This window comes from Passer domesticus, chromosome 7, assembly GCF_036417665.1.
Source record: "Passer domesticus isolate bPasDom1 chromosome 7, bPasDom1.hap1, whole genome shotgun sequence".
In the NCBI taxonomy this organism is placed as follows: Eukaryota; Metazoa; Chordata; class Aves; order Passeriformes; family Passeridae; genus Passer; species Passer domesticus.
The window spans coordinates 27680778-27704634 of NC_087480.1; positions in this window are offsets into that span (position 1 = coordinate 27680778).

Genomic DNA, 23857 nt, shown 5'->3' on the forward strand with positions numbered 1-23857 from the left:
CACTGTCAAACCAGCCACAGGTGCCTGTGGGGGCACTTTTCATCTGGGAGGCATCCTGATCCATGCGGAATTTCAGCAGGCAGCCGGCCACTCCGGGCCACTGGGCTCTGAACAAGAATGATGGCCTTTCCCCAGAGAAACAAAACTCACAAGGCCAGGTTCCTGATGTCAGTTTGCAGGAGGCACTTGGCACTGTCAAACCAGCCACAGTTGCCTGTGGTGGCACCTTACATCTGGGAGGTATCCTGATCCGTGTGGAATTTCAGCAGGCAGCAGGCAAGTACGGGCCACCGGGCCCTGGACATGAACCATGGCCTTTCCCCTGAGAAAGAAAATCACCAGGCCAGGTTTCTGATGTCAGTTTGCAGGAAGCACTTGGCACTGTCAAACCAGCCACAGTTGCCTCTGGGGGCACCTTTCATCTCGGCGGCATCCTGGTCCGTGCAGAATTTCAGCAGGGGGCCGGCCACTCAGGACACCAGGCTCAGGATATGAACCATGGCCTTTCCCCAGAGAAACAAAAGTCACCAGGCCAGGTTCCTGATGTCAGTTTGCAGGAGGCACTTGGCACTGTCAAACCAGCCACAGGTGCCTGTGGGGCACCTTGCATCTCGGAGGTATCCTGATCCGTGCGGAATTTCAGCAGTCAGCCGGCCACTTTGGGCCACAGTTTGTAGGATATGAACCATGGCCTTTCCCCAGAGAAACAAAAGTCACCAGGTCAGGTTCCTGATGTCAGTGTGCAGGAGGCACTTGGCACTGTCAAACCAGCCACAGGTGCCTGTGGGGGCACCTTGCATCTCGGCGGCATCCTGATCCATGCCGAATTCCAGCAGGCAGCCGGCCACTCCGGGCCATTAACCTTGGACACGTACAATGGCCTTTCCCCAGAGAAATAAAAGCCACCAGGCCAGGTTCCTGATGTCAGTTTGCAGGAGGCACTTGGCACTGTCAAACCAGCCACAGTTGCCTGTGGGGGCTCCTTTCATCTGGGAGTTATCCGCATCCGTGCGGAATTTCAACAGGCAGCCGGCCACTCCAGGCCACCTGGCCCTGGAGTGGAGCGATGGCTTTTCCCCAGAGAAACAAAAGTCACCCGGCCAGGTTCCTGATGTCAGTTTGCAGGAGGCACTTGGCACTGTCAAACCAGCCACAGGTGCCTGTGGGGGCACTTTTCATCTGGGAGGCATCCCGATCCATGCGGAATTTCAGCAGGCAGCCGGCCACTCCGGGCCACCAGGCCCTGGACGAGAACCACGGCTTTTCCCTAGGGAAACAAAAGTCACCCGGCCAGGTTCCTGATGTCAGTTTGCAGGAGGCACTTGGCACTGTCAAACCAGCCACAGTTGCCTGTGGGGGCACTTTCCATCTGGGAGGCATCCCGATCCATGCGGAATTTCAGCAGGCAGCCGGGCACTCCAGGCCGCAAGGCCCTGGACATGAATCATGGTCTTTCCCCAGAGAAAGGAAAGTCACAAGGCCAGGTTCCTGATGTCATTTTGCAGGAGGCACATGGCACTGTCAAACCAGCCACAGGTGCCTGTGGGGGCACCTTGCATCTCGGCGGCATCCTGATCCATGCCGAATTCCAGCAGGCAGCCGGCCACTCCGGGCCATTAGACCTTGGACACGTACAATGGCCTTTCCCCAGAGAAATAAAAGTCACCAGGCCAGGTTCCTGATGTCAGTTTGCAGGAGGCACTTGGCACTGTCAAACCAGCCACAGTTGCCTGTGGGGGCTCCTTTCATCTGGGAGTTATCCGCATCCGTGCGGAATTTCAACAGGCAGCCGGCCACTCCAGGCCACCTGGCCTTGGAGTGGAGCGATGGCTTTTCCCCAGAGAAACAAAAGTCACCCGGCCAGGTTCCTGATGTCAGTTTGCAGGAGGCACTTGGCACTGTCAAACCAGCCACACGCACCTGTATGGGCACCTTGCATCTGGGAGGTATCCTCATCTGTGCGGAAGTTCAGCAGGCTGCCGGCCACACCAGGCCACCGGGCACTGGACACGAACGATGCCCTTTCCCGTGAGAAACAAAAGTCACCAGGCCAGGTTCCTGATGTCAGTTTGCAGGAGGCGCTTGGCACTGTCAAACCAGCCACAGTTGCCTGTGGTGGTACTTTCCATCTGGGAGGTATCTTCAACAGTGCGGAATTTCAGCAGGCAGCCAGCCACTCTGGGCCACCCGTCCATGGATAGGAACGAAAGGCTTTCCCCAGAGAAACAAAACTCACCCGGCCAGGTTCCTGATGTCAGTTTGCAGGAGGCACTTGGCACTGTCAAACCAGCCACAGGTGCCTGTGGGGGCACTTTTCATCTGGGAGGCATCGTGATGCATGCGGAATTTCAGCAGGCAGCCGGCCACTCCGGGCCACTGGGCTCTGAACAAGAATGATGGCCTTTCCCCAGAGAAACAAAACTCACAAGGCCAGGTTCCTGATGTCAGTTTGCAGGAGGCACTTGGCACTGTCAAACCAGCCACAGTTGCCTGTGGTGGCACCTTACATCTGGGAGGTATCCTGATCCGTGTGGAATTTCAGCAGGCAGCAGGCAAGTACGGGCCACCGGGCCCTGGACATGAACCATGGCCTTTCCCCTGAGAAAGAAAATCACCAGGCCAGGTTCCTGATGTCAGTTTGCAGGAGGCACTTGGCACTATCAAACCAGCCACAGTTGCCTGTGGGGGCTCCTTTCATCTGGGAGTTATCCGCATCCGTGCGGAATTTCAGCAGGCAGCCGGCCACTCCAGGCCACCTGGCCCTGGAGTGGAGCGATGGCTTTTCCCCAGAGAAACAAAAGTCACCCGGCCAGGTTCCTGATGTCAGTTTGCAGGAGGCACTTGGCACTGTCAAACCAGCCACACGCACCTGTATGGGCACCTTGCATCTGGGCGGTATCCTCATCTGTGCAGAAGTTCAGCAGGCTGCCGGCCACACCAGGCCACCGGGCACTGGACACGAACGATGCCCTTTCCCGTGAGAAACAAAAGTCACCAGGCCAGGTTCCTGATGTCAGTTTGCAGGAGGCGCTTGGCACTGTCAAACCAGCCACAGTTGCCTGTGGTGGTACTTTCCATCTGGGAGGTATCTTCAACAGTGCGGAATTTCAGCAGGCAGCCAGCCACTCTGGGCCACCCGTCCATGGATAGGAACGAAAGGCTTTCCCCTGAGAAACAAAAGACACCAGGCCAGGTTCCTGATGTCAGTTTGCAGGAGGCACTTGGCACTGTCAAACCAGCCACAGGTGCCTGTGGGGGCACTTTTCATCTGGGAGGCATCCCGATCCATGCGGAATTTCAGCAGGCAGCCGGCCACTCCGGGCCACCAGGCCCTGGACAAGAACCACGGCTTTTCCCTAGGGAAACAAAAGTCACCCGGCCAGGTTCCTGATGTCAGTTTGCAGGAGGCACTTGGCACTGTCAAACCAGCCACAGTTGGCTGTGGGGGCACTTTCCATCTGGGAGGCATCCCGATCCATGCGGAATTTCAGCAGGCAGCCGGGCACTCCAGGCCGCAAGGCCCTGGACATGAATCATGGTCTTTCCCCAGAGAAAGGAAAGTCACAAGGCCAGGTTCCTGATGTCATTTTGCAGGAGGCACATGGCACTGTCAAACCAGCCACAGGTGCCTGTGGGGGCACCTTGCATCTCGGCAGCATCCTGATCCATGCCGAATTCCAGCAGGCAGCCGGCCACTCCGGGCCATTAGACCTTGGACACGTACAATGGCCTTTCCCCAGAGAAATAAAAGTCACCAGGCCAGGTTCCTGATGTCAGTTTGCAGGAGGCACTTGGCACTGTCAAACCAGCCACAGTTGCCTGTGGGGGCTCCTTTCATCTGGGAGTTATCCGCATCCGTGCGGAATTTCAACAGGCAGCCGGCCACTCCAGGCCACCTGGCCTTGGAGTGGAGCGATGGCTTTTCCCCAGAGAAACAAAAGTCACCCGGCCAGGTTCCTGATGTCAGTTTGCAGGAGGCACTTGGCACTGTCAAACCAGCCACACGCACCTGTATGGGCACCTTGCATCTGGGAGGTATCCTCATCTGTGCGGAAGTTCAGCAGGCTGCCGGCCACACCAGGCCACCGGGCAATGGACATGAACGATGCCCTTTCCCGTGAGAAACAAAAGTCACCAGGCCAGGTTCCTGATGTCAGTTTGCAGGAGGCGCTTGGCACTGTCAAACCAGCCACAGTTGCCTGTGGTGGTACTTTCCATCTGGGAGGTATCTTCAACAGTGCGGAATTTCAGCAGGCAGCCAGCCACTCTGGGCCACCCGTCCATGGATAGGAACGAAAGGCTTTCCCCAGAGAAACAAAACTCACCCGGCCAGGTTCCTGATGTCAGTTTGCAGGAGGCACTTGGCACTGTCAAACCAGCCACAGGTGCCTGTGGGGGCACTTTTCATCTGGGAGGCATCCTGATCCATGCGGAATTTCAGCAGGCAGCCGGCCACTCCAGGCCACTGGGCTCTGAACAAGAATGATGGCCTTTCCCCAGAGAAACAAAACTCACAAGGCCAGGTTCCTGATGTCAGTTTGCAGGAGGCACTTGGCACTGTCAAACCAGCCACAGGTGCCTGTGGTGGCACCTTACATCTGGGAGGTATCCTGATCCGTGTGGAATTTCAGCAGGCAGCAGGCAAGTACGGGCCACCGGGCCCTGGACATGAACCATGGCCTTTCCCCTGAGAAAGAAAATCACCAGGCCAGGTTCCTGATGTCAGTTTGCAGGAAGCACTTGGCACTGTCAAACCAGCCACAGTTGCCTCTGGGGGCACCTTTCATCTCGGCGGCATCCTGGTCCGTGCAGAATTTCAGCAGGGGGCCGGCCACTCAGGACACCAGGCTCAGGATATGAACCATGGCCTTTCCCCAGAGAAACAAAAGTCACCAGGCCAGGTTCCTGATGTCAGTTTGCAGGAGGCACTTGGCACTGTCAAACCAGCCACAGGTGCCTGTGGGGCACCTTGCATCTCGGAGGTATCCTGATCCGTGCGGAATTCCAGCAGGCAGCCGGCCACTCCGGGCCATTAGACCTTGGACACGTACAATGGCCTTTCCCCAGAGAAATAAAAGTCACCAGGCCAGGTTCCTGATGTCAGTTTGCAGGAGGCACTTGGCACTGTCAAACCAGCCACAGTTGCCTGTGGGGGCTCCTTTCATCTGGGAGGTATCCGCATCCGTGCGGAATTTCAAGAGGCAGCCGGCCACTCCAGGCCACCTGGCCTTGGAGTGGAGCGATGGCTTTTCCCTAGGGAAACAAAAGTCACCCGGCCAGGTTCCTGATGTCAGTTTGCAGGAGGCACTTGGCACTGTCAAACCAGCCACAGGTGCCTGTGGGGCACCTTGCATCTCGGAGGTATCCTGATCCGTGCGGAATTTCAGCAGTCAGCCGGCCACTTTGGGCCACAGTTTGTAGGATATGAACCATGGCCTTTCCCCAGAGAAACAAAAGTCACCAGGTCAGGTTCCTGATGTCAGTGTGCAGGAGGCACTTGGCACTGTCAAACCGGCCACAGTTGCCTGTGGGGGCACCTTGCATCTCGGGGCATCCTGATCCATGCAGAATTCCAGCAGCAGCCGGCCACTCCGGGCCATTAGACCTTGGACACGTACAATGGCCTTTCCCCAGAGAAATAAAAGTCACCAGGCCAGGTTCCTGATGTCAGTTTGCAGGAGGCACTTGGCACTGTCAAACCAGCCACAGTTGCCTGTGGGGGCTCCTTTCATCTGGGAGTTATCCGCATCCGTGCGGAATTTCAACAGGCAGCCGGCCACTCCAGGCCACCTGGCCTTGGAGTGGAGCGATGGCTTTTCCCCAGAGAAACAAAAGTCACCCGGCCAGGTTCCTGATGTCAGTTTGCAGGAGGCACTTGGCACTGTCAAACCAGCCACACGCACCTGTATGGGCACCTTGCATCTGGGCGGTATCCTCATCTGTGCGGAAGTTCAGCAGGCTGCCGGCCACACCAGGCCACCGGGCACTGGACACGAACCATGGCCTTTCCCCAGAGAAACAAAAGTCACCAGGCCAGGTTCCTGATGTCAGTTTGCAGGAGGCGCTTGGCACTGTCAAACCAGCCACAGTTGCCTGTGGTGGTACTTTCCATCTGGGAGGTATCTTCAACAGTGCGGAATTTCAGCAGGCAGCCAGCCACTCTGGGCCACCCGTCCATGGATAGGAACGAAAGGCTTTCCCCAGAGAAACAAAACTCACCCGGCCAGGTTCCTGATGTCAGTTTGCAGGAGGCACTTGGCACTGTCAAACCAGCCACAGGTGCCTGTGGGGGCACTTTTCATCTGGGAGGCATCCTGATCCATGCGGAATTTCAGCAGGCAGCCGGCCACTCCGGGCCACTGGGCTCTGAACAAGAATGATGGCCTTTCCCCAGAGAAACAAAAGTCACAAGGCCAGGTTCCTGATGTCAGTTTGCAGGAGGCACTTGGCACTGTCAAACCAGCCACAGTTGCCTGTGGTGGCACCTTACATCTGGGAGGTATCCTGATCCGTGTGGAATTTCAGCAGGCAGCAGGCAAGTACGGGCCACTGGGCCCTGGACATGAACCATGGCCTTTCCCCTGAGAAAGAAAATCACCAGGCCAGGTTTCTGATGTCAGTTTGCAGGAAGCACTTGGCACTGTCAAACCAGCCACAGTTGCCTCTGGGGGCACCTTTCATCTCGGCGGCATCCTGGTCCGTGCAGAATTTCAGCAGGGGGCCGGCCACTCAGGACACCAGGCTCAGGATATGAACCATGGCCTTTCCCCAGAGAAACAAAAGTCACCAGGCCAGGTTCCTGATGTCAGTTTGCAGGAGGCACTTGGCACTGTCAAACCAGCCACAGGTGCCTGTGGGGGCACTTTTCATCTGGGAGGCATCCCGATCCATGCGGAATTTCAGCAGGCAGCCGGCCACTCCGGGCCACCAGGCCCTGGACAAGAACCACGGCTTTTCCCTAGGGAAACAAAAGTCACCCGGCCAGGTTCCTGATGTCATTTTGCAGGAGGCACTTGGCACTGTCAAACCAGCCACAGTTGCCTGTGGGGGCACTTTCCATCTGGGAGGCATCCCGATCCATGCGGAATTTCAGCAGGCAGCCGGGCACTCCAGGCCGCAAGGCCCTGGACATGAATCATGGTCTTTCCCCAGAGAAAGGAAAGTCACAAGGCCAGGTTCCTGATGTCATTTTGCAGGAGGCACATGGCACTGTCAAACCAGCCACAGGTGCCTGTGGGGCACCTTGCATCTCGGAGGTATCCTGATCCGTGCGGAATTCCAGCAGGCAGCCGGCCACTCCGGGCCATTAGACCTTGGACACGTACAATGGCCTTTCCCCAGAGAAATAAAAGTCACCAGGCCAGGTTCCTGATGTCAGTTTGCAGGAGGCACTTGGCACTGTCAAACCAGCCACAGGTGCCTGTGGGGGCTCCTTTCATCTGGGAGGTATCCGCATCCGTGCGGAATTTCAAGAGGCAGCCGGCCACTCCAGGCCACCTGGCCTTGGAGTGGAGCGATGGCTTTTCCCTAGGGAAACAAAAGTCACCCGGCCAGGTTCCTGATGTCAGTTTGCAGGAGGCACTTGGCACTGTCAAACCAGCCACAGGTGCCTGTGGGGCACCTTGCATCTCGGAGGTATCCTGATCCGTGCGGAATTTCAGCAGTCAGCCGGCCACTTTGGGCCACAGTTTGTAGGATATGAACCATGGCCTTTCCCCAGAGAAACAAAAGTCACCAGGTCAGGTTCCTGATGTCAGTGTGCAGGAGGCACTTGGCACTGTCAAACCGGCCACAGTTGCCTGTGGGGGCACCTTGCATCTCGGGGCATCCTGATCCATGCAGAATTCCAGCAGGCAGCCGGCCACTCCGGGCCATTAGACCTTGGACACGTACAATGGCCTTTCCCCAGAGAAATAAAAGTCACCAGGCCAGGTTCCTGATGTCAGTTTGCAGGAGGCACTTGGCACTGTCAAACCAGCCACAGTTGCCTGTGGGGGCTCCTTTCATCTGGGAGTTATCCGCATCCGTGCGGAATTTCAACAGGCAGCCGGCCACTCCAGGCCACCTGGCCTTGGAGTGGAGCGATGGCTTTTCCCCAGAGAAACAAAAGTCACCCGGCCAGGTTCCTGATGTCAGTTTGCAGGAGGCACTTGGCACTGTCAAACCAGCCACACGCACCTGTATGGGCACCTTGCATCTGGGCGGTATCCTCATCTGTGCGGAAGTTCAGCAGGCTGCCGGCCACACCAGGCCACCGGGCACTGGACACGAACCATGGCCTTTCCCCAGAGAAACAAAAGTCACCAGGCCAGGTTCCTGATGTCAGTTTGCAGGAGGCGCTTGGCACTGTCAAACCAGCCACAGTTGCCTGTGGTGGTACTTTCCATCTGGGAGGTATCTTCAACAGTGCGGAATTTCAGCAGGCAGCCAGCCACTCTGGGCCACCCGTCCATGGATAGGAACGAAAGGCTTTCCCCAGAGAAACAAAACTCACCCGGCCAGGTTCCTGATGTCAGTTTGCAGGAGGCACTTGGCACTGTCAAACCAGCCACAGGTGCCTGTGGGGGCACTTTTCATCTGGGAGGCATCCTGATCCATGCGGAATTTCAGCAGGCAGCCGGCCACTCCGGGCCACTGGGCTCTGAACAAGAATGATGGCCTTTCCCCAGAGAAACAAAAGTCACAAGGCCAGGTTCCTGATGTCAGTTTGCAGGAGGCACTTGGCACTGTCAAACCAGCCACAGTTGCCTGTGGTGGCACCTTACATCTGGGAGGTATCCTGATCCGTGTGGAATTTCAGCAGGCAGCAGGCAAGTACGGGCCACTGGGCCCTGGACATGAACCATGGCCTTTCCCCTGAGAAAGAAAATCACCAGGCCAGGTTTCTGATGTCAGTTTGCAGGAAGCACTTGGCACTGTCAAACCAGCCACAGTTGCCTCTGGGGGCACCTTTCATCTCGGCGGCATCCTGGTCCGTGCAGAATTTCAGCAGGGGGCCGGCCACTCAGGACACCAGGCTCAGGATATGAACCATGGCCTTTCCCCAGAGAAACAAAAGTCACCAGGCCAGGTTCCTGATGTCAGTTTGCAGGAGGCACTTGGCACTGTCAAACCAGCCACAGGTGCCTGTGGGGGCACTTTTCATCTGGGAGGCATCCCGATCCATGCGGAATTTCAGCAGGCAGCCGGCCACTCCGGGCCACCAGGCCCTGGACAAGAACCACGGCTTTTCCCCAGAGAAACAAAAGTCACCCGGCCAGGTTCCTGATGTCAGTTTGCAGGAGGCACTTGGCACTGTCAAACCAGCCACACGCACCTGTATGGGCACCTTGCATCTGGGCGGTATCCTCATCTGTGCGGAAGTTCAGCAGGCTGCCGGCCACACCAGGCCACCGGGCACTGGACACGAACCATGGCCTTTCCCCAGAGAAACAAAAGTCACCAGGCCAGGTTCCTGATGTCAGTTTGCAGGAGGCGCTTGGCACTGTCAAACCAGCCACAGTTGCCTGTGGTGGTACTTTCCATCTGGGAGGTATCTTCAACAGTGCGGAATTTCAGCAGGCAGCCAGCCACTCTGGGCCACCCGTCCATGGATAGGAACGAAAGGCTTTCCCCAGAGAAACAAAACTCACCCGGCCAGGTTCCTGATGTCAGTTTGCAGGAGGCACTTGGCACTGTCAAACCAGCCACAGGTGCCTGTGGGGGCACTTTTCATCTGGGAGGCATCCTGATCCATGCGGAATTTCAGCAGGCAGCCGGCCACTCCGGGCCACTGGGCTCTGAACAAGAATGATGGCCTTTCCCCAGAGAAACAAAAGTCACAAGGCCAGGTTCCTGATGTCAGTTTGCAGGAGGCACTTGGCACTGTCAAACCAGCCACAGTTGCCTGTGGTGGCACCTTACATCTGGGAGGTATCCTGATCCGTGTGGAATTTCAGCAGGCAGCAGGCAAGTACGGGCCACTGGGCCCTGGACATGAACCATGGCCTTTCCCCTGAGAAAGAAAATCACCAGGCCAGGTTTCTGATGTCAGTTTGCAGGAAGCACTTGGCACTGTCAAACCAGCCACAGTTGCCTCTGGGGGCACCTTTCATCTCGGCGGCATCCTGGTCCGTGCAGAATTTCAGCAGGGGGCCGGCCACTCAGGACACCAGGCTCAGGATATGAACCATGGCCTTTCCCCAGAGAAACAAAAGTCACCAGGCCAGGTTCCTGATGTCAGTTTGCAGGAGGCACTTGGCACTGTCAAACCAGCCACAGGTGCCTGTGGGGGCACTTTTCATCTGGGAGGCATCCCGATCCATGCGGAATTTCAGCAGGCAGCCGGCCACTCCGGGCCACCAGGCCCTGGACAAGAACCACGGCTTTTCCCTAGGGAAACAAAAGTCACCCGGCCAGGTTCCTGATGTCATTTTGCAGGAGGCACTTGGCACTGTCAAACCAGCCACAGTTGCCTGTGGGGGCACTTTCCATCTGGGAGGCATCCCGATCCATGCGGAATTTCAGCAGGCAGCCGGGCACTCCAGGCCGCAAGGCCCTGGACATGAATCATGGTCTTTCCCCAGAGAAAGGAAAGTCACAAGGCCAGGTTCCTGATGTCATTTTGCAGGAGGCACATGGCACTGTCAAACCAGCCACAGGTGCCTGTGGGGCACCTTGCATCTCGGAGGTATCCTGATCCGTGCGGAATTCCAGCAGGCAGCCGGCCACTCCGGGCCATTAGACCTTGGACACGTACAATGGCCTTTCCCCAGAGAAATAAAAGTCACCAGGCCAGGTTCCTGATGTCAGTTTGCAGGAGGCACTTGGCACTGTCAAACCAGCCACAGGTGCCTGTGGGGGCTCCTTTCATCTGGGAGGTATCCGCATCCGTGCGGAATTTCAAGAGGCAGCCGGCCACTCCAGGCCACCTGGCCTTGGAGTGGAGCGATGGCTTTTCCCTAGGGAAACAAAAGTCACCCGGCCAGGTTCCTGATGTCAGTTTGCAGGAGGCACTTGGCACTGTCAAACCAGCCACAGGTGCCTGTGGGGCACCTTGCATCTCGGAGGTATCCTGATCCGTGCGGAATTTCAGCAGTCAGCCGGCCACTTTGGGCCACAGTTTGTAGGATATGAACCATGGCCTTTCCCCAGAGAAACAAAAGTCACCAGGTCAGGTTCCTGATGTCAGTGTGCAGGAGGCACTTGGCACTGTCAAACCGGCCACAGTTGCCTGTGGGGGCACCTTGCATCTCGGGGCATCCTGATCCATGCAGAATTCCAGCAGGCAGCCGGCCACTCCGGGCCATTAGACCTTGGACACGTACAATGGCCTTTCCCCAGAGAAATAAAAGTCACCAGGCCAGGTTCCTGATGTCAGTTTGCAGGAGGCACTTGGCACTGTCAAACCAGCCACAGTTGCCTGTGGGGGCTCCTTTCATCTGGGAGTTATCCGCATCCGTGCGGAATTTCAACAGGCAGCCGGCCACTCCAGGCCACCTGGCCTTGGAGTGGAGCGATGGCTTTTCCCCAGAGAAACAAAAGTCACCCGGCCAGGTTCCTGATGTCAGTTTGCAGGAGGCACTTGGCACTGTCAAACCAGCCACACGCACCTGTATGGGCACCTTGCATCTGGGCGGTATCCTCATCTGTGCGGAAGTTCAGCAGGCTGCCGGCCACACCAGGCCACCGGGCACTGGACACGAACCATGGCCTTTCCCCAGAGAAACAAAAGTCACCAGGCCAGGTTCCTGATGTCAGTTTGCAGGAGGCGCTTGGCACTGTCAAACCAGCCACAGTTGCCTGTGGTGGTACTTTCCATCTGGGAGGTATCTTCAACAGTGCGGAATTTCAGCAGGCAGCCAGCCACTCTGGGCCACCCGTCCATGGATAGGAACGAAAGGCTTTCCCCAGAGAAACAAAACTCACCCGGCCAGGTTCCTGATGTCAGTTTGCAGGAGGCACTTGGCACTGTCAAACCAGCCACAGGTGCCTGTGGGGGCACTTTTCATCTGGGAGGCATCCTGATCCATGCGGAATTTCAGCAGGCAGCCGGCCACTCCGGGCCACTGGGCTCTGAACAAGAATGATGGCCTTTCCCCAGAGAAACAAAAGTCACAAGGCCAGGTTCCTGATGTCAGTTTGCAGGAGGCACTTGGCACTGTCAAACCAGCCACAGTTGCCTGTGGTGGCACCTTACATCTGGGAGGTATCCTGATCCGTGTGGAATTTCAGCAGGCAGCAGGCAAGTACGGGCCACTGGGCCCTGGACATGAACCATGGCCTTTCCCCTGAGAAAGAAAATCACCAGGCCAGGTTTCTGATGTCAGTTTGCAGGAAGCACTTGGCACTGTCAAACCAGCCACAGTTGCCTCTGGGGGCACCTTTCATCTCGGCGGCATCCTGGTCCGTGCAGAATTTCAGCAGGGGGCCGGCCACTCAGGACACCAGGCTCAGGATATGAACCATGGCCTTTCCCCAGAGAAACAAAAGTCACCAGGCCAGGTTCCTGATGTCAGTTTGCAGGAGGCACTTGGCACTGTCAAACCAGCCACAGGTGCCTGTGGGGGCACTTTTCATCTGGGAGGCATCCCGATCCATGCGGAATTTCAGCAGGCAGCCGGCCACTCCGGGCCACCAGGCCCTGGACAAGAACCACGGCTTTTCCCTAGGGAAACAAAAGTCACCCGGCCAGGTTCCTGATGTCATTTTGCAGGAGGCACTTGGCACTGTCAAACCAGCCACAGTTGCCTGTGGGGGCACTTTCCATCTGGGAGGCATCCCGATCCATGCGGAATTTCAGCAGGCAGCCGGGCACTCCAGGCCGCAAGGCCCTGGACATGAATCATGGTCTTTCCCCAGAGAAAGGAAAGTCACAAGGCCAGGTTCCTGATGTCATTTTGCAGGAGGCACATGGCACTGTCAAACCAGCCACAGGTGCCTGTGGGGGCACCTTGCATCTCGGCGGCATCCTGATCCATGCCGAATTCCAGCAGGCAGCCGGCCACTCCGGGCCATTAGACCTTGGACACGTACAATGGCCTTTCCCCAGAGAAATAAAAGTCACCAGGCCAGGTTCCTGATGTCAGTTTGCAGGAGGCACTTGGCACTGTCAAACCAGCCACAGTTGCCTGTGGGGGCTCCTTTCATCTGGGAGTTATCCGCATCCGTGCGGAATTTCAACAGGCAGCCGGCCACTCCAGGCCACCTGGCCTTGGAGTGGAGCGATGGCTTTTCCCCAGAGAAACAAAAGTCACCCGGCCAGGTTCCTGATGTCAGTTTGCAGGAGGCACTTGGCACTGTCAAACCAGCCACACGCACCTGTATGGGCACCTTGCATCTGGGAGGTATCCTCATCTGTGCGGAAGTTCAGCAGGCTGCCGGCCACACCAGGCCACCGGGCACTGGACACGAACGATGCCCTTTCCCGTGAGAAACAAAAGTCACCCGGCCAGGTTCCTGATGTCAGTTTGCAGGAGGCGCTTGGCACTGTCAAACCAGCCACAGTTGCCTGTGGTGGTACTTTCCATCTGGGAGGTATCTTCAACAGTGCGGAATTTCAGCAGGCAGCCAGCCACTCTGGGCCACCCGTCCATGGATAGGAACGAAAGGCTTTCCCCAGAGAAACAAAACTCACCCGGCCAGGTTCCTGATGTCAGTTTGCAGGAGGCACTTGGCACTGTCAAACCAGCCACAGGTGCCTGTGGGGGCACTTTTCATCTGGGTGGCATCGTGATGCATGCGGAATTTCAGCAGGCAGCCGGCCACTCCGGGCCACTGGGCTCTGAACAAGAATGATGGCCTTTCCCCAGAGAAACAAAACTCACAAGGCCAGGTTCCTGATGTCAGTTTGCAGGAGGCACTTGGCACTGTCAAACCAGCCACAGTTGCCTGTGGTGGCACCTTACATCTGGGAGGTATCCTGATCCGTGTGGAATTTCAGCAGGCAGCAGGCAAGTACGGGCCACCGGGGCCTGGACATGAACCATGGCCTTTCCCCTGAGAAAGAAAATCACCAGGCCAGGTTTCTGATGTCAGTTTGCAGGAAGCACTTGGCACTGTCTAACCAGCCACAGTTGCCTCTGGGGACACCTTTCATCTCGGCGGCATCCTGGTCCGTGCAGAATTTCAGCAGGGGGCCGGCCACTCAGGACACCAGGCTCAGGATATGAACCATGGCCTTTCCCCAGAGAAACAAAAGTCACCAGGCCAGGTTCCTGATGTCAGTTTGCAGGAGGCACTTGGCACTGTCAAACCAGCCACAGGTGCCTGTGGGGGCACTTTTCATCTGGGAGGCATCCCGATCCATGCGGAATTTCAGCAGGCAGCCGGCCACTCCGGGCCACCAGGCCCTGGACAAGAACCACGGCTTTTCCCTAGGGAAACAAAAGTCACCCGGCCAGGTTCCTGATGTCAGTTTGCAGGAGGCACTTGGCACTGTCAAACCAGCCACAGTTGCCTGTGGGGGCACTTTCCATCTGGGAGGCATCCCGATCCATGCCGAATTCCAGCAGGCAGCCGGCCACTCCGGGCCATTAGACCTTGGACACGTACAATGGCCTTTCCCCAGAGAAATAAAAGTCACCAGGCCAGGTTCCTGATGTCAGTTTGCAGGAGGCACTTGGCACTGTCAAACCAGCCACAGTTGCCTGTGGGGGCTCCTTTCATCTGGGAGTTATCCGCATCCGTGCGGAATTTCAACAGGCAGCCGGCCACTCCAGGCCACCTGGCCTTGGAGTGGAGCGATGGCTTTTCCCCAGAGAAACAAAAGTCACCCGGCCAGGTTCCTGATGTCAGTTTGCAGGAGGCACTTGGCACTGTCAAACCAGCCACACGCACCTGTATGGGCACCTTGCATCTGGGAGGTATCCTCATCTGTGCGGAAGTTCAGCAGGCTGCCGGCCACACCAGGCCACCGGGCACTGGACACGAACGATGCCCTTTCCCGTGAGAAACAAAAGTCACCAGGCCAGGTTCCTGATGTCAGTTTGCAGGAGGCGCTTGGCACTGTCAAACCAGCCACAGTTGCCTGTGGTGGTACTTTCCATCTGGGAGGTATCTTCAACAGTGCGGAATTTCAGCAGGCAGCCGGCCACTCCGGGCCACTGGGCTCTGAACAAGAATGATGGCCTTTCCCCAGAGAAACAAAACTCACAAGGCCAGGTTCCTGATGTCAGTTTGCAGGAGGCACTTGGCACTGTCAAACCAGCCACAGTTGCCTGTGGTGGCACCTTACATCTGGGAGGTATCCTGATCCGTGTGGAATTTCAGCAGGCAGCAGGCAAGTACGGGCCACTGGGCCCTGGACATGAACCATGGCCTTTCCCCTGAGAAAGAAAATCACCAGGCCAGGTTTCTGATGTCAGTTTGCAGGAAGCACGTGGCACTGTCAAACCAGCCACAGTTGCCTCTGGGGGCACCTTTCATCTCGGCGGCATCCTGGTCCGTGCAGAATTTCAGCAGGGGGCCGGCCACTCAGGACACCAGGCTCAGGATATGAACCATGGCCTTTCCCCAGAGAAACAAAAGTCACCAGGCCAGGTTCCTGATGTCAGTTTGCAGGAGGCACTTGGCACTGTCAAACCAGCCACAGGTGCCTGTGGGGCACCTTGCATCTCGGAGGTATCCTGATCCGTGCGGAATTTCAGCAGTCAGCCGGCCACTTTGGGCCACAGTTTGTAGGATATGAACCATGGCCTTTCCCCAGAGAAACAAAAGTCACCAGGTCAGGTTCCTGATGTCAGTGTGCAGGAGGCACTTGGCACTGTCAAACCAGCCACAGTTGCCTGTGGGGGCACCTTGCATCTCGGCGGCATCCTGATCCATGCCGAGTTCCAGCAGGCAGCCGGCCACTCCGGGCCATTAGACCTTGGACACGTACAATGGCCTTTCCCCAGAGAAATAAAAGTCACCAGGCCAGGTTCCTGATGTCAGTTTGCAGGAGGCACTTGGCACTGTCAAACCAGCCACAGTTGCCTGTGGGGGCTCCTTTCATCTGGGAGTTATCCGCATCCGTGCGGAATTTCAACAGGCAGCCGGCCACTCCAGGCCTCCTGGCCTTGGAGTGGAGCGATGGCTTTTCCCCAGAGAAACAAAAGTCACCCGGCCAGGTTCCTGATGTCAGTTTGCAGGAGGCACTTGGCACTGTCAAACCAGCCACACGCACCTGTATGGGCACCTTGCATCTGGGAGGTATCCTCATCTGTGCGGAAGTTCAGCAGGCTGCCGGCCACACCAGGCCACCGGGCAATGGACATGAACGATGCCCTTTCCCGTGAGAAACAAAAGTCACCAGGCCAGGTTCCTGATGTCAGTTTGCAGGAGGCGCTTGGCACTGTCAAACCAGCCACAGTTGCCTGTGGTGGTACTTTCCATCTGGGAGGTATCTTCAACAGTGCGGAATTTCAGCAGGCAGCCAGCCACTCTGGGCCACCCGTCCATGGATAGGAACGAAAGGCTTTCCCCAGAGAAACAAAACTCACCCGGCCAGGTTCCTGATGTCTGTTTGCAGGAGGCACTTGGCACTGTCAAACCAGCCACAGTTGCCTGTGGGGGCACTTTTCATCTGGGAGTTATCCGCATCCGTGCGGAATTTCAACAGGCAGCCGGCCACTCCAGGCCACCTGGCCTTGGAGTGGAGCGATGGCTTTTCCCCAGAGAAACAAAAGTCACCCGGCCAGGTTCCTGATGTCAGTTTGCAGGAGGCACTTGGCACTGTCAAACCAGCCACACGCACCTGTATGGGCACCTTGCATCTGGGAGGTATCCTCATCTGTGCGGAAGTTCAGCAGGCTGCCGGCCACACCAGGCCACCGGGCAATGGACACGAACGATGCCCTTTCCCGTGAGAAACAAAAGTCACCAGGCCAGGTTCCTGATGTCAGTTTGCAGGAGGCGCTTGGCACTGTCAAACCAGCCACAGTTGCCTGTGGTGGTACTTTCCATCTGGGAGGTATCTTCAACAGTGCGGAATTTCAGCAGGCAGCCAGCCACTCTGGGCCACCCGTCCATGGATAGGAACGAAAGGCTTTCCCCAGAGAAACAAAACTCACCCGGCCAGGTTCCTGATGTCAGTTTGCAGGAGGCACTTGGCACTGTCAAACCAGCCACAGGTGCCTGTGGGGGCACTTTTCATCTGGGAGGCATCCTGATCCATGCGGAATTTCAGCAGGCAGCCGGCCACTGCGGGCCACTGGGCTCTGAACAAGAATGATGGCCTTTCCCCAGAGAAACAAAAGTCACCCGGCCAGGTTCCTGATGTCAGTTTGCAGGAGGCACTTGGCACTGTGAAACCAGCCACAGTTGCCTGTGGTGGCACCTTACATCTGGGAGGTATCCTGATCCGTGTGGAATTTCAGCAGGCAGCAGGCAAGTACGGGCCACCGGGCCCTGGACATGAACCATGGCCTTTCCCCTGAGAAAGAAAATCATCAGGCCAGGTTTCTGATGTCAGTTTGCAGGAAGCACTTGGCACTGTCAAACCAGCCACAGTTGCCTGTGGGGGCTCCTTTCATCTGGGAGTTATCCGCATCCGTGCGGAATTTCAACAGGCAGCCGGCCACTCCAGGCCACCTGGTCCTGGAGTGGAGCGATGGCTTTTCCCCAGAGAAACAAAAGTCACCCGGCCAGGTTCCTGATGTCAGTTTGCAGGAGGCACTTGGCACTGTCAAACCAGCCACACGCACCTGTATGGGCACCTTGCATCTGGGAGGTATCCTCATCTGTGCGGAAGTTCAGCAGGCTGCCGGCCACACCAGGCCACCGGGCACTGGACACGAACGATGCCCTTTCCCGTGAGAAACAAAAGTCACCAGGCCAGGTTCCTGATGTCAGTTTGCAGGAGGCGCTTGGCACTGTCAAACCAGCCACAGTTGCCTGTGGTGGTACTTTCCATCTGGGAGGTATCTTCAACAGTGCGGAATTTCAGCAGGCAGCCAGCCACTCTGGGCCACCCGTCCATGGATAGGAACGAAAGGCTTTCCCCAGAGAAACAAAACTCACCCGGCCAGGTTCCTGATTTCAGTTTGCAGGAGGCACTTGGCACTGTCAAACCAGCCACAGTTGCCTGTGGTGGCACCTTACATCTGGGAGGTATCCTGATCCGTGTGGAATTTCAGCAGGCAGCAGGCAAGTACGGGCCACCGGGCCCTGGACATGAACCATGGCCTTTCCCCTGAGAAAGAAAATCACCAGGCCAGGTTTCTGATGTCAGTTTGCAGGAAGCACTTGGCACTGTCAAACCAGCCACAGTTGCCTGTGGGGGCACCTTGCATCTCGGCGGCATCCTGGTCCGTGCAGAATTTCAGCAGGGGGCCGGCCACTCAGGACACCAGGCTCAGGATATGAACCATGGCCTTTCCCCTGAGAAACAAAAGTCACCAGGCCAGGTTCCTGATGTCAGTTTGCAGGAGGCACTTGGCACTGTCAAACCAGCCACAGGTGCCTGTGGGGCACCTTGCATCTGGGAGGTATCCTGATCCGTGCGGAATTTCAGCAGTCAGCCGGCCACTTTGGGCCACAGTTTGTAGGATATGAACCATGGCCTTTCCCCAGAGAAACAAAAGTCACCAGGTTAGGTTCCTGATGTCAGTGTGCAGGAGGCACTTGGCACTGTCAAACCAGCCACAGTTGCCTGTGGGGGCTCCTTTCATCTGGGAGTTATCCGCATCCGTGCGGAATTTCAACAGGCAGCCGGCCACTCCAGGCCACCTGGCCTTGGAGTGGAGCGATGGCTTTTCCCCAGAGAAACAAAAGTCACCCGGCCAGGTTCCTGATGTCAGTTTGCAGGAGGCACTTGGCACTGTCAAACCAGCCACACGCACCTGTATGGGCACCTTGCATCTGGGAGGTATCCTCATCTGTGCGGAAGTTCAGCAGGCTGCCGGCCACACCAGGCCACCGGGCACTGGACACGAACGATGCCCTTTCCCGTGAGAAACAAAAGTCACCCGGCCAGGTTCCTGATGTCAGTTTGCAGGAGGCGCTTGGCACTGTCAAACCAGCCACAGTTGCCTGTGGTGGTACTTTCCATCTGGGAGGTATCTTCAACAGTGCGGAATTTCAGCAGGCAGCCAGCCACTCTGGGCCACCCGTCCATGGATAGGAACGAAAGGCTTTCCCCAGAGAAACAAAACTCACCCGGCCAGGTTCCTGATGTCAGTTTGCAGGAGGCACTTGGCACTGTCAAACCAGCCACAGGTGCCTGTGGGGGCACTTTTCATCTGGGTGGCATCGTGATGCATGCGGAATTTCAGCAGGCAGCCGGCCACTCCGGGCCACTGGGCTCTGAACAAGAATGATGGCCTTTCCCCAGAGAAACAAAACTCACAAGGCCAGGTTCCTGATGTCAGTTTGCAGGAGGCACTTGGCACTGTCAAACCAGCCACAGTTGCCTGTGGTGGCACCTTACATCTGGGAGGTATCCTGATCCGTGTGGAATTTCAGCAGGCAGCAGGCAAGTACGGGCCACCGGGCCCTGGACATGAACCATGGCCTTTCCCCTGAGAAAGAAAATCACCAGGCCAGGTTTCTGATGTCAGTTTGCAGGAAGCACTTGGCACTGTCAAACCAGCCACAGTTGCCTCTGGGGGCACCTTTCATCTCGGCGGCATCCTGGTCCGTGCAGAATTTCAGCAGGGGGCCGGCCACTCAGGACACCAGGCTCAGGATATGAACCATGGCCTTTCCCCAGAGAAACAAAAGTCACCAGGCCAGGTTCCTGATGTCAGTTTGCAGGAGGCACTTGGCACTATCAAACCAGCCACAGGTGCCTGTGGGGGCACTTTTCATCTGGGAGGCATCCCGATCCATGCGGAATTTCAGCAGGCAGCCGGCCACTCCGGGCCACCAGGCCCTGGACAAGAACCACGGCTTTTCCCTAGGGAAACAAAAGTCACCCGGCCAGGTTCCTGATGTCAGTTTGCAGGAGGCACTTGGCACTGTCAAACCAGCCACAGTTGCCTGTGGGGGCACTTTCCATCTGGGAGGCATCCCGATCCATGCGGAATTTCAGCAGGCAGCCGGGCACTCCAGGCCGCAAGGCCCTGGACATGAATCATGGTCTTTCCCCAGAGAAAGGAAAGTCACAAGGCCAGGTTCCTGATGTCATTTTGCAGGAGGCACATGGCACTGTCAAACCAGCCACAGGTGCCTGTGGGGGCACCTTGCATCTCGGCGGCATCCTGATCCATGCCGAATTCCAGCAGGCAGCCGGCCACTCCGGGCCATTAGACCTTGGACACGTACAATGGCCTTTCCCCAGAGAAATAAAAGTCACCAGGCCAGGTTCCTGATGTCAGTTTGCAGGAGGCACTTGGCACTGTCAAACCAGCCACAGTTGCCTGTGGGGGCTCCTTTCATCTGGGAGTTATCCGCATCCGTGCGGAATTTCAACAGGCAGCCGGCCACTCCAGGCCACCTGGCCTTGGAGTGGAGCGATGGCTTTTCCCCAGAGAAACAAAAGTCACCCGGCCAGGTTCCTGATGTCAGTTTGCAGGAGGCACTTGGCACTGTCAAACCAGCCACACGCACCTGTATGGGCACCTTGCATCTGGGAGGTATCCTCATCTGTGCGGAAGTTCAGCAGGCTGCCGGCCACACCAGGCCACCGGGCACTGGACACGAACGATGCCCTTTCCCGTGAGAAACAAAAGTCACCAGGCCAGGTTCCTGATGTCAGTTTGCAGGAGGCGCTTGGCACTGTCAAACCAGCCACAGTTGCCTGTGGTGGTACTTTCCATCTGGGAGGTATCTTCAACAGTGCGGAATTTCAGCAGGCAGCCAGCCACTCTGGGCCACCCGTCCATGGATAGGAACGAAAGGCTTTCCCCAGAGAAACAAAACTCACCCGGCCAGGTTCCTGATGTCAGTTTGCAGGAGGCACTTGGCACTGTCAAACCAGCCACAGGTGCCTGTGGGGGCACTTTTCATCTGGGAGGCATCCTGATCCATGCGGAATTTCAGCAGGCAGCCGGCCACTCCGGGCCACTGGGCTCTGAACAAGAATGATGGCCTTTCCCCAGAGAAACAAAACTCACAAGGCCAGGTTCCTGATGTCAGTTTGCAGGAGGCACTTGGCACTGTCAAACCAGCCACAGTTGCCTGTGGTGGCACCTTACATCTGGGAGGTATCCTGATCCGTGTGGAATTTCAGCAGGCAGCAGGCAAGTACGGGCCACCGGGCCCTGGACATGAACCATGGCCTTTCCCCTGAGAAAGAAAATCACCAGGCCAGGTTTCTGATGTCAGTTTGCAGGAAGCACTTGGCACTGTCAAACCAGCCACAGTTGCCTCTGGGGGCACCTTTCATCTCGGCGGCATCCTGGTCCGTGCAGAATTTCAGCAGGGGGCCGGCCACTCAGGACACCAGGCTCAGGATATGAACCATGGCCTTTCCCCAGAGAAACAAAAGTCACCAGGCCAGGTTCCTGATGTCAGTTTGCAGGAGGCACTTGGCACTGTCAAACCAGCCACAGGTGCCTGTGGGGCACCTTGCATCTCGGAGGTATCCTGATCCGTGCGGAATTTCAGCAGTCAGCCGGCCACTTTGGGCCACAGTTTGTAGGATATGAACCATGGCCTTTCCCCAGAGAAACAAAAGTCACCAGGTCAGGTTCCTGATGTCAGTGTGCAGGAGGCACTTGGCACTGTCAAACCAGCCACAGTTGCCTGTGGGGGCACCTTGCATCTCGGCGGCATCCTGATCCATGCCGAGTTCCAGCAGGCAGCCGGCCACTCCGGGCCATTAGACCTTGGACACGTACAATGGCCTTTCCCCAGAGAAATAAAAGTCACCAGGCCAGGTTCCTGATGTCAGTTTGCAGGAGGCACTTGGCACTGTCAAACCAGCCACAGTTGCCTGTGGGGGCTCCTTTCATCTGGGAGTTATCCGCATCCGTGCGGAATTTCAAGAGGCAGCCGGCCACTCCAGGCCTCCTGGCCTTGGAGTGGAGCGATGGCTTTTCCCCAGAGAAACAAAAGTCACCCGGCCAGGTTCCTGATGTCAGTTTGCAGGAGGCACTTGGCACTGTCAAACCAGCCACACGCACCTGTATGGGCACCTTGCATCTGGGAGGTATCCTCATCTGTGCGGAAGTTCAGCAGGCTGCCGGCCACACCAGGCCACCGGGCAATGGACATGAACGATGCCCTTTCCCGTGAGAAACAAAAGTCACCAGGCCAGGTTCCTGATGTCAGTTTGCAGGAGGCGCTTGGCACTGTCAAACCAGCCACAGTTGCCTGTGGTGGTACTTTCCATCTGGGAGGTATCTTCAACAGTGCGGAATTTCAGCAGGCAGCCAGCCACTCTGGGCCACCCGTCCATGGATAGGAACGAAAGGCTTTCCCCAGAGAAACAAAACTCACCCGGCCAGGTTCCTGATGTCTGTTTGCAGGAGGCACTTGGCACTGTCAAACCAGCCACAGTTGCCTGTGGGGGCACTTTTCATCTGGGAGTTATCCGCATCCGTGCGGAATTTCAACAGGCAGCCGGCCACTCCAGGCCACCTGGCCTTGGAGTGGAGCGATGGCTTTTCCCCAGAGAAACAAAAGTCACCCGGCCAGGTTCCTGATGTCAGTTTGCAGGAGGCACTTGGCACTGTCAAACCAGCCACACGCACCTGTATGGGCACCTTGCATCTGGGAGGTATCCTCATCTGTGCGGAAGTTCAGCAGGCTGCCGGCCACACCAGGCCACCGGGCAATGGACATGAACGATGCCCTTTCCCGTGAGAAACAAAAGTCACCAGGCCAGGTTCCTGATGTCAGTTTGCAGGAGGCGCTTGGCACTGTCAAACCAGCCACAGTTGCCTGTGGTGGTACTTTCCATCTGGGAGGTATCTTCAACAGTGCGGAATTTCAGCAGGCAGCCAGCCACTCTGGGCCACCCGTCCATGGATAGGAACGAAAGGCTTTCCCCAGAGAAACAAAACTCACCCGGCCAGGTTCCTGATGTCAGTTTGCTGGAGGCACTTGGCACTGTCAAACCAGCCACAGGTGCCTGTGGGGGCACTTTTCATCTGGGTGGCATCCTGATCCATGCGGAATTTCAGCAGGCAGCCGGCCACTGCGGGCCACTGGGCTCTGAACAAGAATGATGGCCTTTCCCCAGAGAAACAAAACTCACCAGGCCAGGTTCCTGATGTCAGTTTGCAGGAGGCACTTGGCACTGTGAAACCAGCCAGTTGCCTGTGGTGGCACCTTACATCTGGGAGGTATCCTGATCCGTGTGGAATTTCAGCAGGCAGCAGGCAAGTACGGGCCACCGGGCCCTGGACATGAACCATGGCCTTTCCCCTGAGAAAGAAAATCATCAGGCCAGGTTTCTGATGTCAGTTTGCAGGAAGCACTTGGCACTGTCAAACCAGCCACAGTTGCCTGTGGGGGCTCCTTTCATCTGGGAGTTATCCGCATCCGTGCGGAATTTCAACAGGCAGCCGGCCACTCCAGGCCACCTGGTCCTGGAGTGGAGCGATGGCTTTTCCCCAGAGAAACAAAAGTCACCCGGCCAGGTTCCTGATGTCAGTTTGCAGGAGGCACTTGGCACTGTCAAACCAGCCACACGCACCTGTATGGGCACCTTGCATCTGGGAGGTATCCTCATCTGTGCGGAAGTTCAGCAGGCTGCCGGCCACACCAGGCCACCGGGCACTGGACACGAACGATGCCCTTTCCCGTGAGAAACAAAAGTCACCAGGCCAGGTTCCTGATGTCAGTTTGCAGGAGGCGCTTGGCACTGTCAAACCAGCCACAGTTGCCTGTGGTGGTACTTTCCATCTGGGAGGTATCTTCAACAGTGCGGAATTTCAGCAGGCAGCCAGCCACTCTGGGCCACCCGTCCATGGATAGGAACGAAAGGCTTTCCCCAGAGAAACAAAACTCA